Below are 15,587 nucleotides of genomic sequence, written 5' to 3' on the forward strand. Positions count from 1 at the left end.
GAAGAAATAGGTCTGATCGCCGATGTGGATCAGCATCTGTTTTTAGAGAGATCAATGCGGTTTGGTTATGTTTTTCACGGGGACCATATCATGAAAACTGATCCGACCGGACAGCACACCGATGAAGTCAGACACAGTTTTTTTGGATATGAGTTCTCTTTGCCCGTCGGTAATGTCTCACTACTGTTTGCCGTGTGGGAATTACAAATGGCTTAACAATCCATGTGCTTCAAATTTTCCCGACATTGCTAGCGTTAAGGAGAATGGGGCACAGGGATGGTTTTTTGAAATTGATGGTGAAATACCCATGGAAATCCACTTTGTTTTTCCGTGCATAAATAGACCGGTGGGTAGGGACTCTCTGAGCCCCTACAATTTATCTTTAGTAGAGGATGGGAGTATGCACTGGGTACCTTCAAAACAAAAACTAATTGCCGACCTCAACCCGAAACAGAATATCGTTGTTCATCACGTGCTATTGAAATGAATGGTGTCCAATGGTTTCAAAGTCACAAAGATTCAGAGCCCTCCAATTTGATCAAAAGCCTTACATGAACACGTTTATTGACACCTTTGTTAGTAAGCGTTCAGAAGCGAAAACGAAAGTTGAAATAGAAGTCTATAAACTTATTTTGAACTCAGCCTTCGGTAACATGTGTGAAAGCGTAAGAAACAGAAGTCGATGTGACATTGTAACCAATCCCAAAGATTGTGCTCGAATCATTGCGCATCGTTCACAATCATAGACTCTGATACTGTGCCCCTTCATCCCAAGAAAAGAAACATTGTTTTAAATAAAAATAATACAGGCGGGATTGCAATGACTGAAATATCTAAGAAATCAATTTTCCATTTTATTGTAATATATGCAAGGTACAGTGGCCGATTGAGGGACAACTCCAAGTGTATTATGGGGACACTGATTCACTCCTGTTAAAATTTAAAACTGAAGATTTATCGAATGATTTGGAAAATGGCGAGTACAGTAGCTCGCAAATACACTACACCAACTGGAATGAATCTCTCTACCCAGAGCTAGTGAAACGTCAGTCCCCAAATCAATTATTAATATTAACATATGAAATGGGTGGCGATTTGATATCCAGTGGTGTGTTTCCTGGGTTAAGGGTATACTGTGTGGAAACGCACAACAAGGATATCAAAAAAGTTTGCAAGGGGGTACCTACACACTTTTTAAAAAATAATTTCGACATGAGTGTGTATAGAAACTGTGTGGAACGTAGTTTAGTCCCAAGACCGAAAGTCATGGCGATTCGCTCTTTACAATTTAAAAACTACACAGTTAGAGTTGAGAAAAACGCCATGTCGGCCATATTGAACAAAGCCTATGTACTTGAGGATGGTGTGAAGGTACTACCACACGGTCACTATCTAATCTCAGGCCGAGTTGAATGTGTAGAGTACAGAAAACAACTTGGTCTACAAAAATAACTTAAATTCTTTAAAAAAGTACAAATAGGGTGGGAGGTTTTTTTTGGGTTATGGGTGTTTTTAAATTTTTTTTTCTCTTTATTTTAGCACAAACAATTTTCAATGTGTGTGTGTGTGTGTGTGTGTGTGTGTGTGTGTGTGTGTGTGTGTGTGTGTGTGTGTGTGTGTGTGTGTGTGTGTGTGTGTGTGTGTGTGTGTGTGTGTGTGTGTGTGTGTGTGTGTGTGTGTGTGTGTGTGTGTGTGTGTGTGTGTGTGTGTGTGTGTGAAAGGCAGAGCAATTTCATCATGAATTCCACTATTTAATGCTCCCCTCCAGCCCACTGCAGCAGGCCCCCGCGGCGCTTCCCGGTCCGCGGCGCTTCCCGGCCAACGCAGCGGCCGCCCTCGCCCTTCGGCTGCCTCAGCGGCCACCCCCCCCCAGCGGGGGGGGGGGACCCCATTTCAAATTTAAAATGTTGTAAATAAAAGTGTGATATTATTATCTTAAGTGTGTATATTCTAATAAAATTTTGTATTTTTTATAAATAAATTTTAAAAAAAGTGTATTTATTAAAGTGTTTTTTTCCAGTGCTCAGGTAAAATAAATGTGTATATTTTATTATAAATAAATTTTAAAAAAAGTGTATTTTTTCATATTTGATGTGCTTTTTTCATGTTCAATGTAGCGCTTATAAAGTGCTATTACTTTTATGTATAATAAAAGAAAATATGATTCTTTATTCTTCTCCTCATTATTCTTGAACGGACTAGTAGAGAAATTATTTAGTCATTAGAAAACTATAGTCTACAGTTAGTTGTAGGTGAACTGTTGAAGGGAACATGTATCAATTTAAAACACCTTTCAGATCGTTTCTCTGCGGTCCATCAATGTCGGGCAAAACAACCCTCTTAACTAAAATAATTAAAAATTGCGATAAAATGTTTGTTGAAAAGCCGAAAAAAATCTACTATTGTTACAGTATTTGGAAGGAGTCATATGATAAAATAAAAACAATTGGCATATCAGGATTGGTGCAGATACAATTCATACAGGGACTTGATTTTTTCAGCATTATTAAACCAAACTCTTGGATAATTGTTGAAGATCTGGCTGAATCTATTGAACAATGGTCCCAGGAAATGCTACAACTGTTCACTGTTCGTTCTCATCATGAACAGATTTCCGTTACTCTGGTTCTACACAATCTCTTTCACCAGAGCAAATGTATGTGAACACTTGCATTGAACTGCACCTACTATATCATCTACAGAGTTGTTCGTGATTCTAGCTCACTAATAACTCTCAAAAAACAAATATACCCCGGCGCCCCTAAATTTCTGCTCTCAGCATACAATCAGGCAACAAATAGTCCCTACGGCTACATCCTATTGAATCTTAATCAAAACACACCCAAGGATCTGCGTGTACTCACAGATATTTTTGACAATGAAATTACAGTACATCTCCTCGATAGCAGTAAAAAAGGCTATTAGATGTCATCATGACACTGAGGAAACTACATGAAAATAGACATTTATTTTCAGTTATAAGCACTACAAAACCCTCGCTTAGGAAAGCCATACTCAAACATGGTATTGACAATGATTTCATTAATCTAATATCTGAACTTTGTTTAAATTTAACCAGGGGCAACGCTCAAATGCCATAAGTAGCCAAGCATCAGGCAAGGCAACATCGTTCTATTGTGCGTGCATTTGCCTCTAAAAGGATGGGAAATAATTTTAAAAGGAAACGTCTTCTTCTGGCGAGTGGTAGCTTTTTCACACTTTTACTGCCAATAATTGCAGGACTTGTAAACAGTTTTCTCTAGAGAATGGCAAAACCCTATAAATTGACTCAAATAGAACTCGCTCTCTGACCCGTGGAACACTTTGAGAACAATCTGAGTAAATTCATTGACAACGAGAATATTGAGGATGATAAAAGACTGCTTTTACTTCAAGATACACTTCTCCAAGTGGACAGACATAAGCCCTATCGTGCGAAGCCCAGTGGTATTGATCACAAAAAACAATCATCTCCTCAGGATTCTGCTGCTGCTGCTGCTGGAACACAATTAAAGAAGGAGGAATTGCATTCAATTGTGTTGAAAATTGGAAATATAATGCCCCACTCATATCGTGAACAAAGTTAACGACTGCTAACATACCTCATGGAAAGCGGTCAAGATCTTTTTCAAGTTGATAGCAATGGGAAGGGGATTATAATTCAGGGCAAGAGCTATAATCTACTTGATTTTGACTATGATATGGTAACGAATTGTAAGGTAATTTTATAATTCGACGCTGATTTATACAACTTTTTAATTACATCAAACTTTCTCGGAATCCTAATTAACAATGGCAAAATACTAAGAAAATCAGATGAACATGCACCATCGTCAACACCATTAAAATATGAACATGAAGAAGAGGAAGATTTTAAATCAATCTTGGAAAATACTAGCACACCTAGTGGAAACTTGACAATGGTGAGGAGGAGGAGCAGCACACCATTGATAGCTAGACAAAACTGAAAACGTATCAAATCAATGTCGCCATCACCCCCATCGCCAACCACTAGTATACAAAAGGATAGCGGACGTTACACTACGTGTTTACGTTCAAAATGGTTGAAGTTCTGAAAGGTGCTTATGAAAATATTGGTGAAGCGGGATGTATAAGTTCCCCCACCACTCTTTCCAAAGTCACTGGTGTTCACACTAAAGGTGTACAAGACTATCTACAAAATGAATCAGGTGACACTCTGCAGAGAAATCATAGACTTCGTGCTAATCATTATCGAAAAACTAAAACCTTTTTCTCATTGCATATAATGCAAGCAGATCTCTTAACTCTAGATGCGATTCAAAGACGTCACAATACACCGTACAAGTACATTCTACTTGCAATCAGTGTTTATAGTCACTATGCATATGCAATTCCATTGCGCTCGAAGAGAGGTGTTGAAGTTGCTCAGACTATTGAAAGTATTCTCGAACAGGATTCCTATAAGAAAATTCCGGAAGATTGCGGTAGTAAAAGTCTTAATACCCATGTTGCAAAATTACTAATAAAATATAATAAACGGCTCTATCAAAGTCATAATCCTATAAAGGCTGCATTGGCTGAACGATTGATAAGAACTGTTTGACTTTTAATTTCAAGATATTGTACATTAAAAAATACATCTGCTTTTATTCCTGATTTAGAAAATCATGTTGATTTATAATCAACAACCTCGTCGATCATTGTCCAACTCAACCCCAACGGAAGTTCATCATTCTGATCATGATACAACTGACACCTTTCTTAAACAATATTCCAATGAAACGATTGTCAATAAAAAAAAATCAATGTTGGTGATACTGTTCGAATTAATAGGACAACTATTGTTTTTAAAAATTGTAATTACTTGTGGTCCACAGAACTTTTTAAAGTGACAAAAATCCTAGAAAATAAACCCATAACTTATCGTTTGCGCGATACGAAAGATGAAGAGATTCTCGGTGGCTTTTATGACTATGAACTACAAAAAGCTAAAAATTATAGTGAAATCTATCAAATTGAAAAGATATTAAAGACTCGTACTAGCAGGGGTAAGAAACAGTTACTTGTTCGGTGGCTAGAATACAACTCTGATTTTGATTCTTGGATCGGTGTTGAAGATATTGACAATGTCCAATGATTTCTATTTAACATTAATGTCCAACGTTTCCGATCCTCTCTACAATGATTTGAATAAGACAAGTGATTTTTGGACGAAACTCTCTCCCGCCATCAAATTTGACGGTGCTTATGAAGTGGCTCTTGTCGATTGTATTCTCAAAAATACCTATGACATCCTGAGAAAGGATCGTGTGTATGATATAAAAGTTATACCATTCGATTGGTCACTCTTTGTCGAGTATGAATGGGTTGAAGCACTTAAATCTAGCGAATATCCAAATGTCAAATTGAAATATATTGAATATGATGATATGACAGATTTGTTTCGTACAATCAATAGAAAAATCTCATATCGTAGGAATGGTACCTTCCATTTTAATTATTCAATGGAACACGATAGGACTTACATTACCTCACCTGTTGACACTGAAATAATTATTCTCAAGGATAATCTGAGGGACTTTCTTGGCTTTAAACCGAATATGATCACTGGGAAAAATGCTGGCAATGTTTACGGGATGGATCAAGTTATTTTTGCTGACCATCCACCTGGTTTCACCTCGGACTCTTGCATATTTCTCTATGCATCTTTTGTGGAAACATCAAGAGTTGTTAATTCAAATGTCCCCCTCCTACGTTTTCTTGAATTAAAAACAACCCATGAACTTGTTCATCACTATAATATAAGGCATCTTCAGTATGTTCCTGTAAACACTTTGTATTTGAAACTCTGTCAGTAAACACTAAGAAGTGAATTGGGTGATCCTCTAGCAATAACAAAAGGCTTAGCAGTGATTACATGTCATTTTTCACCCATCGTCGAAGTCACCAGCACCACCTAAAATGAACAATAGAAGAATTCCATTTGTCTGTCCCGATATCGAGTGCTATGTTGGTGCCCTGAGTCCACGTCAAATAGGCAATGGATTGGACTACTACAAGGTGCGTACTACAATGTCTGGCTATGGTCTTGGTAGCTGGTTTGCTAGGCTATTCCGTTCTGCACTACCATTTGCCAGAAAATATCTTGCACCTGCTACATCAAATTTTGCTGCCTCAACACTACAGGACTGGGGTCGGGTAAGAATTTCACGGAGAGTGTTAAGGAAAATATTAGATCTTCAGCAAGAGCCGTTGGTGAGCAATTAAAACCTCAGCAAAATGGTAAGGGATTGAAAAGGATGCGTGCGCGTCATTCACTCATCAGTCTCTACCCAGGCGGGAAGTGAAGGACATCAACAAGGACTTTGAGGAATAAAACGACGAAGACCAATAAGGAGAAGAAAAAGAAAAATATTGTTAGATCAAAGAAGGATTTCTTCTCTTAAGATGACTTATCTCCCCCACAAGAAATCACATCCATCAATCAGTTCTTTATTGAATCTGTTCAATGCTGAGAATGTTGATGTCAGTGTCAAGTATAGCTACAATGAACAATTTCACCCTCAGCAACCCCTCTCGGAAAATATACACTTTCAAATATTTTCCAATGAAGACTATTTCATTGATTTGTCATCAACATTTATTGATTTAAATGTTGCGGCGAAGAAAAAGTCAGGTAATACAACTCCAACTGTTGCCGATGGTCTCTCCTACGAAAACTATTCTACACAACCTGTTCAAACAAATTAATGCATTTATTAATGGAACATTGATGAGCACTAGCAATAATTTATCCAACTATGCAAGCTACATACAATTTATGATGATGGCTCCAAAGGCATATAAGGAGTTGAGAGGATTGTCACTGGGCTATGAATATCGATCAGATGTTGGTACTGACGGTGAGTTGACTACTGCAGTGATCCAGGAGTATCATTTAGTTGGAAAATTAAATCATGAGATATTAAATATATCCCAATGGCTACCCCCCAATGTCAAGATTGACATAAAGTTGCAACTGGCCCCATCGAATTTCATTTTGAGAAAAACACTTCCCTCAGCACCCGATGCGAATGTCATTATCACATCGGCAATTCTCCACGTCCAAAAACAACAGGTTATGAGCTCTGTTGCATTGGCAGTGGAAAAGCTAAGAGCCAATGACAACAATAATAAACTTCTTGTCTCCTATACGATCACCAATAAACGTCACATTGCCACAGCCTCTCATATTTATACCGATTCATCATTTATCAATTGAGAAATCCCATCAAAATTAGCATTGGCCTTTGTGAAGAGTGCCAGTGCCGTTGGATCCTGGACTGAATCCCCCCAGGATTTTAATTTTTTCGGTCTATATAGCCTAGGTTTCAAAGTGAATGGCATTCTGCTGTACATTCTATAATTTGACAAAAAATCTAATAGAACTATGTATGAGTTGACCATGTAATCCCTAAATAAAGACTCCAAGCTATTTGAAAACGAAATAACAAATTCAATATTTTCAAAAAATCATGGTGTAATTGTTTTGGACTTGTCGTGGACCCAGGATATGAGCATAGTACGAACAGGGAATGTACGTTTAGAGCGTACATTTGCCGATGCTTTGACTGAGAGTATCACGCTAATGTCATTGAGTCAATTTGAAACCTATTGGGAGATCATATCCGACGGCAGTGTTGTACTAGACCTATCACCATGAACACAAACCAAATAATCAGCGTATTTAGTATGGATCTATACATGTCTCAGTACAAGTCCTATTGCATACCATCAGACTTCTTTGAAAAAATTCCAAGTGTTAAAAATACCCTAATAATTGTTAATAGCAGTCCATTGACTTTGAAGACAGGGCATTGGCTATGCATCTTTCAAACAGCGAAGAATATGGAATTTTTCTATCCTCTTGGCCTGTCGTATAAATTCTACACTCCATACATCAGCGACTTTATTGTCAGCAGTGGGAAAACTATTATTCAAAATCACCGAAGAGTACAGGATTTAACGACTAAGATATGTGGCTTTCATGCTCTACTCTTTTTCATGTTCAGATGTCGTGGCTATACCTACAAGCAGTTTATCGACATCTATGTTGACTTACCTCGATTGAACGACTTTCTAGCTGAAAATATACTTACAAACGTGTTTAAAATTGATTTAAGTGCCCTACGAATAAAATGTTCTAAAAGTGTATGTGAAATTGTTTATTAATAAATGAAAAATGTATATAATGATAAAAACGACTTTTCTACTCTTTAGATTTCATCTTCTAGTAGGTTTAGGTATTTGTCGAGAACAACTAATGCAGGTAGTTTATCTGAATTCACAGTATACTGATCCTGATGTTCTGCAATGTCAGGGTCGCATTTTCTACAGTAGTGTGTAACTTCACTCTTATCATATCTCTTTGTATAGTCAATGATACTATTCAAATTCATTCTGTAGAATTCATATGTTTCAATTTGCCTATTTGAAGCAATGTCACAAACAGTGTCCTCAAGTGGTGTATCCCATTCCATCACAGCCAAATAAAAATCAGTGGGCTTATAATCATAACAGTCATTGTCTTCACAACGATGACGTAGAAACCAAATTCTTTTGTTGTTCCAACAGTTGAGTCGCTGACCAGGCTCCTCCTCCCAGAAAAATCTAAAACCACGACGATACCAATCTCTTAGCAGTAAACTAAAATCACGCTTAGGATTCTTTCCAATCATACCAGGATATGTATTCTCCCACTGATTATATTTTTCATAGTGGCAATTGGAGCATAGATGCCCTCTCGGATAAGAGTCACACACCTCTTCAAGGCAGGAATTACAACCTATAATTTGTACAAAATATCCTCTATGTAATTTACACGGGTTGCATAATCTGAACTTTTCATCATACTCATCAATCATTGTGCAATTCTCACATGATGACCAGCTGCCTAGTTTGTACATGCATAGCAGACATGTATGGAACATTTTTTCATATGTTGACACTCTCACTGTCATAATAAAACTGAGCTACCAGCAACAAATTGAGTGGGATAGAGAGAGAGAGGAGTAAATCATCCTTGACCACCATCTTTCTCTCGAGAAAAAAATCCTAAATTTCAAAACTAGTGTTTAAAAGCATATCCACAATATCATTTTGCCGTGTCGTGATTAATATATCAATAAATTGTGTAAATGCATCTGGACCACAACGTGAAAGCTTCATGCAATAATCTAATGACGGAGAATCAGTTTTCATTATATCGACAAGCATTCCCTGAGAAAATATCTTCCTTTGAATAGACAGCTCAAGAAAATCATCATCTAGAACCAAACGTTTTTCCATAAGCACTAGATTCCCCATGATTCGCTCTTTCTCAAATCTATAAATTTTTTAGAGTCTTAACACTCTCACAACCAACTTCAGACTAACCAGAATTTTTTTCTACTCTAAAAATATACGCTAGTTTACTATAGAAAGAAAAATCTTCGATTTAGAAACAATTTTATTGAGCATAATTACAACAATGATAATCACTGATTCAATTTGTTTTCATCAATATATTTCACTAGTGCATCTAATGCTGCCTGAAGTCTATTTATATGTACAATATTCAGTTTCGCAGCAAATATAATTGCTCTTCCATTTTAAATTTGCTCAATGATATCACATATCTAGGATACATATCATCCCATTCAAGGCATGGCCTACAGCCTCCTGTTATTTCCAAAGCCACATTTGGTTCTCGTATATCTTTGCTACCGGCTCCACCATCAACCTCCAATAGTGTAAATGCTCCACTCATTTTCTCTACTAATATCTTCTCAAATAAACTATTCTCTCTGAATTCAACTCTCTTACTAATATGAATTGCAATGAAAATCACTCCTTTTATTCGAATCCAATTACTATTCAAGTTATCATATATAGAGTAACCTCTGCTCTCTCTTATTGGCCCTAAAAAATGGGTGTTGCCTCAAAAACCAGTCTGGTTGCGTTATATAATCTCAATTATACTTTCAAAACGTGTTTGTTCACTTTATAGGTATATAATATAAAAGGTTTGGTCGCTTTTTGCAATGTGTTCGTCAAACTACACTGCCTCAGGCGTAGGTTTTATTGTAGGGTTGAAACCTTTATATAGATTACTACTGTCAATTTCGGTTCGTTTTATATGGACATAGTCTTTTCAGGTCTTTTCAAAATAACACTTTAAATCTTTTCGTTTATTCTAAGACTTTATAGTTTGGCCTGCTATTTCTATACTGGAGAAAAACTTTCAGTAATTTTTAACAACATACACCCTTTTAAAAATCTGGACACAAACGGTAATGTTTAATTTAGTTTCATACCTCCTCTAGTTGACCTGAAATGGAAAACTTGATACCATTCGCCAAAAAATCTGTATACTTTCTTTGATAGCTTGGATACACTTACGCTATTTTGATTTGGTTAAATATTAAGAGCAGAAGTAGTCCCGAAAATTTGAACAAAATACCCCCAGTCGTTTTTGCGATACTGTTGAGATTCCTTATTGGGAATTAGCATTAACACGGTGCATTTTGATTTAATATTAAGGCAACATTTCCTTTTTAAACATAATGGGAAAATGGGTGGGTGGGTGTGGGAGGAGGACTATTTTCCCTCCAATCACTTTCGACTATTAAAGGCATTATCTCTTTCTATTTTCAATTGAATGATTCCTTTTTGAAGTTTCTACGACAACTCCTTCGACAAGAAGTGCCCTGGTCTCAACAACAACAACAACAAAAAAATAATACATTGTACCCACATCGATCTTTACTAAAAAAAATGTAGAGCCTTCCAATCACTTTCGACTATTAAAAAGGGCACTAGGCCTTGCGATTTCCAATCGGATGATCCCTTTTTGATTTTCTACGATAACGCTTCCTATAAACACCATATATGCCCCCAGGGCATAAATTACAACCCTTACCCTAAGGGGTGTTAGGGTGGTGGTAATCCTCTAAGACCTAATTGCCATAACTTTGAAGTACATTAAACAAAATGGCTATCTAAAAATTTTGTTTGGATGTGTTTGGGGAAATGATGGGTGTGAGAGGGACGTTAGTTGCTCTCCAATCACTCTGAACTATTAAAAACGGCACTAGCCCTTTCAATTTCCAATCAAATGAGCCCTTTTGAAGTTTCTATGACAACGCTTTCAATAAAAACCTTATATGCTCCCAGGGCATAACTTACAATACTTGCCGAGAGGGCTGGGGGGGGAGTTTCATCCTCAAAGACCTGATCTCCAGAACTTTCTACTACGTTGAACAAAATGGATATCTGAAAATTTTGATTGGACGCGTTTGGGGAAAAGTTTATACGACAACTCTATCTATTAAAACCTTAAATGCCCCCAGACCATAACCTACAATCTTTGCCCTGTGGGCTCTGGGGTGTTTGTCATCCTTAAATACATAATTTCCAGAACTTTCAACTAAGTTGAAAAAAATGGCTATCTCTAAACTCCGATTGAATGTTTTTGGGGGTTGATTAAAAAAAACCTTCCGAAAAATAAGTTTTTCAAAGAAAAGTAAAGGCCATTTTAAACTTAAGCTAAGGAGATTCAAATACCTATTAAAATTCAAACTCAAAATGACCAGAAATTACTATTAAAGAATAAATGAAACCCAAAACGAACAGAAATTAAATAAACAATCATAGCAAAAAACATACAACAAGTAATAAAATAAATGTATAAATAGATCTTAAAGCGAGTAATGTTTAGATTGAATATGAAAATCAAGCTTAAAACGAAAACAAATATTTTGCTATTATAGTATAAATTAAACTTAAAACGAACAGAAATTAAATAAACAATCAACGCGAACAAACATACAATATATATTAATGTGAATGAATAAATAAATCTTAAAACGAGTGAAACTTAAATTGAATATCCAAATCAAGTTTGAATCGAATAAAAATAACTGTTTTAAACTGTTTAACTGTTTATTTGATTAATTCAACATAACAAAAAACATATACCCCCAACAGAGAGCAAAGCTCGTAAAATTGGGTAAAAAACAAAAAAAAAAAAAAAAAAAAAAATTTTGTCATAAAAACAAAAGAGAGAAAGAAAAAAAAAACCTGGTTAAAGAAAAAAAAAAAAAAAATAACAAACAAAAAGAAAACAAACGCGGGACAAGTGAGGCACGAAAGGCTATCCCAACATGGGTAACAAATATAAAAAAAAAAAATAATAATAATAATAATAAAATTTCTATTCCACCATCACAGGTCAGTACATAATTTTAATATTTTCTTCCTTAGAACTGATATTTGCCGAAATGATGCCTCAATTTGAATTCTATCTTTCAGCCTATATTTATTTGAAATAAATGGTATTTGATATCTAATTGAAAATCTAGATCTTTCACAATTAACAAAGGGAATTCGATATGTTCCAGAACACCTAAGAGCCGAAGGAGGGGGCAGAATCAACAGAGATTTTTCATAAAAATAACTACTAGGATCTTGTATTTTAAAATGCCATATTGATATATTAAGTTCTCTTATATGTTTCAGATCTAATAAATTCAAGAAAAGAAATAATGTTTCATTTTCCGATGCATCTCTAAGTTTTGATGGACGATGTAAAAAATTTCCAAGTATTCTCACTGCTTTATTTTGAAGGATCTGTAGGGGTTTTATATGCGTCCAAAAGTATTTAAATAAATAATTGTGCAATAATTTAAATAAGGAGCAATCAAAGAATGATAAATTATTTTTAAAATTGAAAATGGAAAAACATGTTGCAAACGATACATAGACCCAATATTTTGCGAAAGTTTCACCCTTAAATGATCAATATGAGTTTGAAATGACAAAAGGGGATCAATAAAAACTCCTAAATAACGATACGATTGAACTCTACGTATTTTATGCTCACCAACTTGAAGCTCCTGACATGAAATTTTTTTAGTAGCACGTTTTGAATGACCAAAAACCATAAATTCAGTCTTCTTAAAATTCGGTACTAAATAATTAGAAACAAACCATCGATTAACTGAACTAACAGTGTTAAACAAATTTTGAATCAATGTAGATGAATCCTTCGCTTTAACAGAAACAGCTGTGTCATCTGCAAATAAAATTGCAAGACCATTATTTCACTGCAAACATCGTGGAAGATCATTAATATACATCAAAAATAAAAGCGGACCCAATACCGATCCTTGTGGGACACCAATATCTTCAAGATCATTTAAACTAGACAAATGTCCATCAACATCTACCACGATTTTACGTCCATAAAGGTATGATCTTATTATATCTAGTCCTTTCCCTCTTATACCGGAATTTTCCATTTTATCAAAAATAATTTCATTGTTTAAAGTGTCAAATGCTTTTTTAACATCATAAAAAACAGTAGATACATGATAATTACTATCTAAGCAGTCACTTATTTCTAATACAAGAGCTGCAACTGCTTGTTCCGTCGAATGGCCTGCCCTAAATCCAAACTGATATTTGGTAAAAAATTTATTTTATCTAGATAATTAGTAATCCTTCCTTTTAAAATTTTTTCCAATACTTTAGACAATGGTGATAAAATCGCAATAGGACGATAATTATTTGTATCAGATTTATCTCCTTTTTTATGCAATGGTATTACACGTGCAATTTTCCATCTTTTAGGAAATGTACCTGAGAAAATACATAAATTTAAAATATGAAGCAATGGTTCAAAAATTACACCTGCAATATTTTTTAGCAAATTAGTTGAAAGTTCATCATATCCCAATGAATTACCATTTTTTAAATTCTTAATGACCTTTTGAAATTCTGCAAAAGTAACCGGGGCCATAAATATGCTCGTATCTTCAGTGGGCGGTAGATATTTTTTATGCGACCTTGGGGAAGAAAGGTCAACTTCTCCTGAAACAACAGATGATCCAATACTAGCATACTAGCAACTACAAACAAGAGTCTGGGTATCGTCTCACTGCAGAAGCCTAAAACCTACTGCGTTATTGGCGCTTTACTGAAAACAATTCTTTGAAATATTGTCACTTAGGTAACTTTAAGAAATCAAAAATTAATTAAGATTTTAGGGAATAAATATCAGCATATGTATATTAAATTGACAATGCATATTTTTTTTCAGTAAACTCATTTGATTTTTTTTTCAGTAAAGTACAAATTATATTCTGGCTTTTAGAAAGCATAGGGGCTTTGAACCCTACTCACATTAATTTATGCTCATTTTGAGTTTCACTCTAATATTTATTTTAATTTTTGTTCGTTTTGGGTTTCATTTATTTATTGATACTAATTTGGGGTAGTTGTATGCTTGGTAGATTATATGATAGTCCAGACGCCAGGTGTTGAAAATTTGAACCATACCACGACGGAATGGGGCTGCTACGAGAATTAGCCTACCCTCAACCCCCTAAATTGACCATGCGGATTCAAAAATACCAATGGCTCTTGCTTGCGAGTGGTGGAACACTCCAAAACTTGACATTTTATTATATTTTGGTGTTTCATGCAAGAAAATGCATGTTCCACAAAGTTTGAGGTTCAGTTTTCCGCTCAAATAGAAATGCCTATAAGCCATAGTATGTTCTCATAACAAACTAACACGATTAGTTACAAAAAATGGCAGAGTTAAAAAAAATGGCAAAACTATATGAGTCTTGAACAGTCTTGGAAAGTATAAACAAAATCAAATTGAATATTAGATATATAATGTTCAAGATTTTTTTCCTTGTAATTTTTATTTTCATTTTCAATGCTGTAAGAACTGGAAAATAATAAATTTGTAATGTACGAGTAATTTGTTTTGAGTGAAGCAACAATGACGCAGAAGGCTTTAGGTTTTTACAGTTAAAGAAGGGGGCAGTATCCAAATTTTGCTTGTAGTGAAACTATATTTGTCTTGACCAGTCTTGAAAAGAACTAATAAATTAAACTGTATATCTGATGCATAATGATATTAATTGCTAAAAGCTCACCAGTTCAAAATTTTACTGTAATTTTAATATTTATTTTCAATATTAAGTACAAAAAAACATTTGTACTATAATTCGTTTTCAATAAAGCGCCAGTGACGCAGTAGGTTTTAGGCTTCTTCAGTGAGACGATACCCAAACTCTTGTTTGTAGTTATTTTTATTCAATTCAAACTTGATTTGCGTATTCAATTTAAGTTTCACTCGTTTTAAGATTTATTTATTCATTTACATCAATATATATTGTATGTTTGTTCGCATTGATTGTTTATTTAATTTCTGTTCGTTTTAAGTTTCATTTATACTTTAATAGCAAAATATTTGTTTTCGTTTTAAGTTTGATTCTCATATTCAATCTAAACATTACTCGCTTTAAGATCTATTAATTTATATTATTACTTGTTGAATGTTTTTTGTTATGATTGTTTATTTAATTTCTGTTCGTTTTTGGTTTCGTTTATTCTTTAATAGTAATTTCTGGTCGTTTTGAGTTTGAATTTTAACATGTATTTGTATCTACTAATCTTAAGTTTAAAATTGCCTTTACTTTTCTTTGAAAAATTATTTTTAGAAAAGTTTTTTTTAATTAATTTTTTTTCATTTTTATTGTAATAATTTTCAAGTTTTTAGGGCATGGGAG

Source organism: Artemia sp. Qi Xiang Cuo, chromosome 11 (genome assembly GCF_049724085.1).
Source record: "Artemia sp. Qi Xiang Cuo chromosome 11, ASM4972408v1, whole genome shotgun sequence".
Taxonomy (NCBI): domain Eukaryota; kingdom Metazoa; phylum Arthropoda; class Branchiopoda; order Anostraca; family Artemiidae; genus Artemia; species Artemia sp. Qi Xiang Cuo.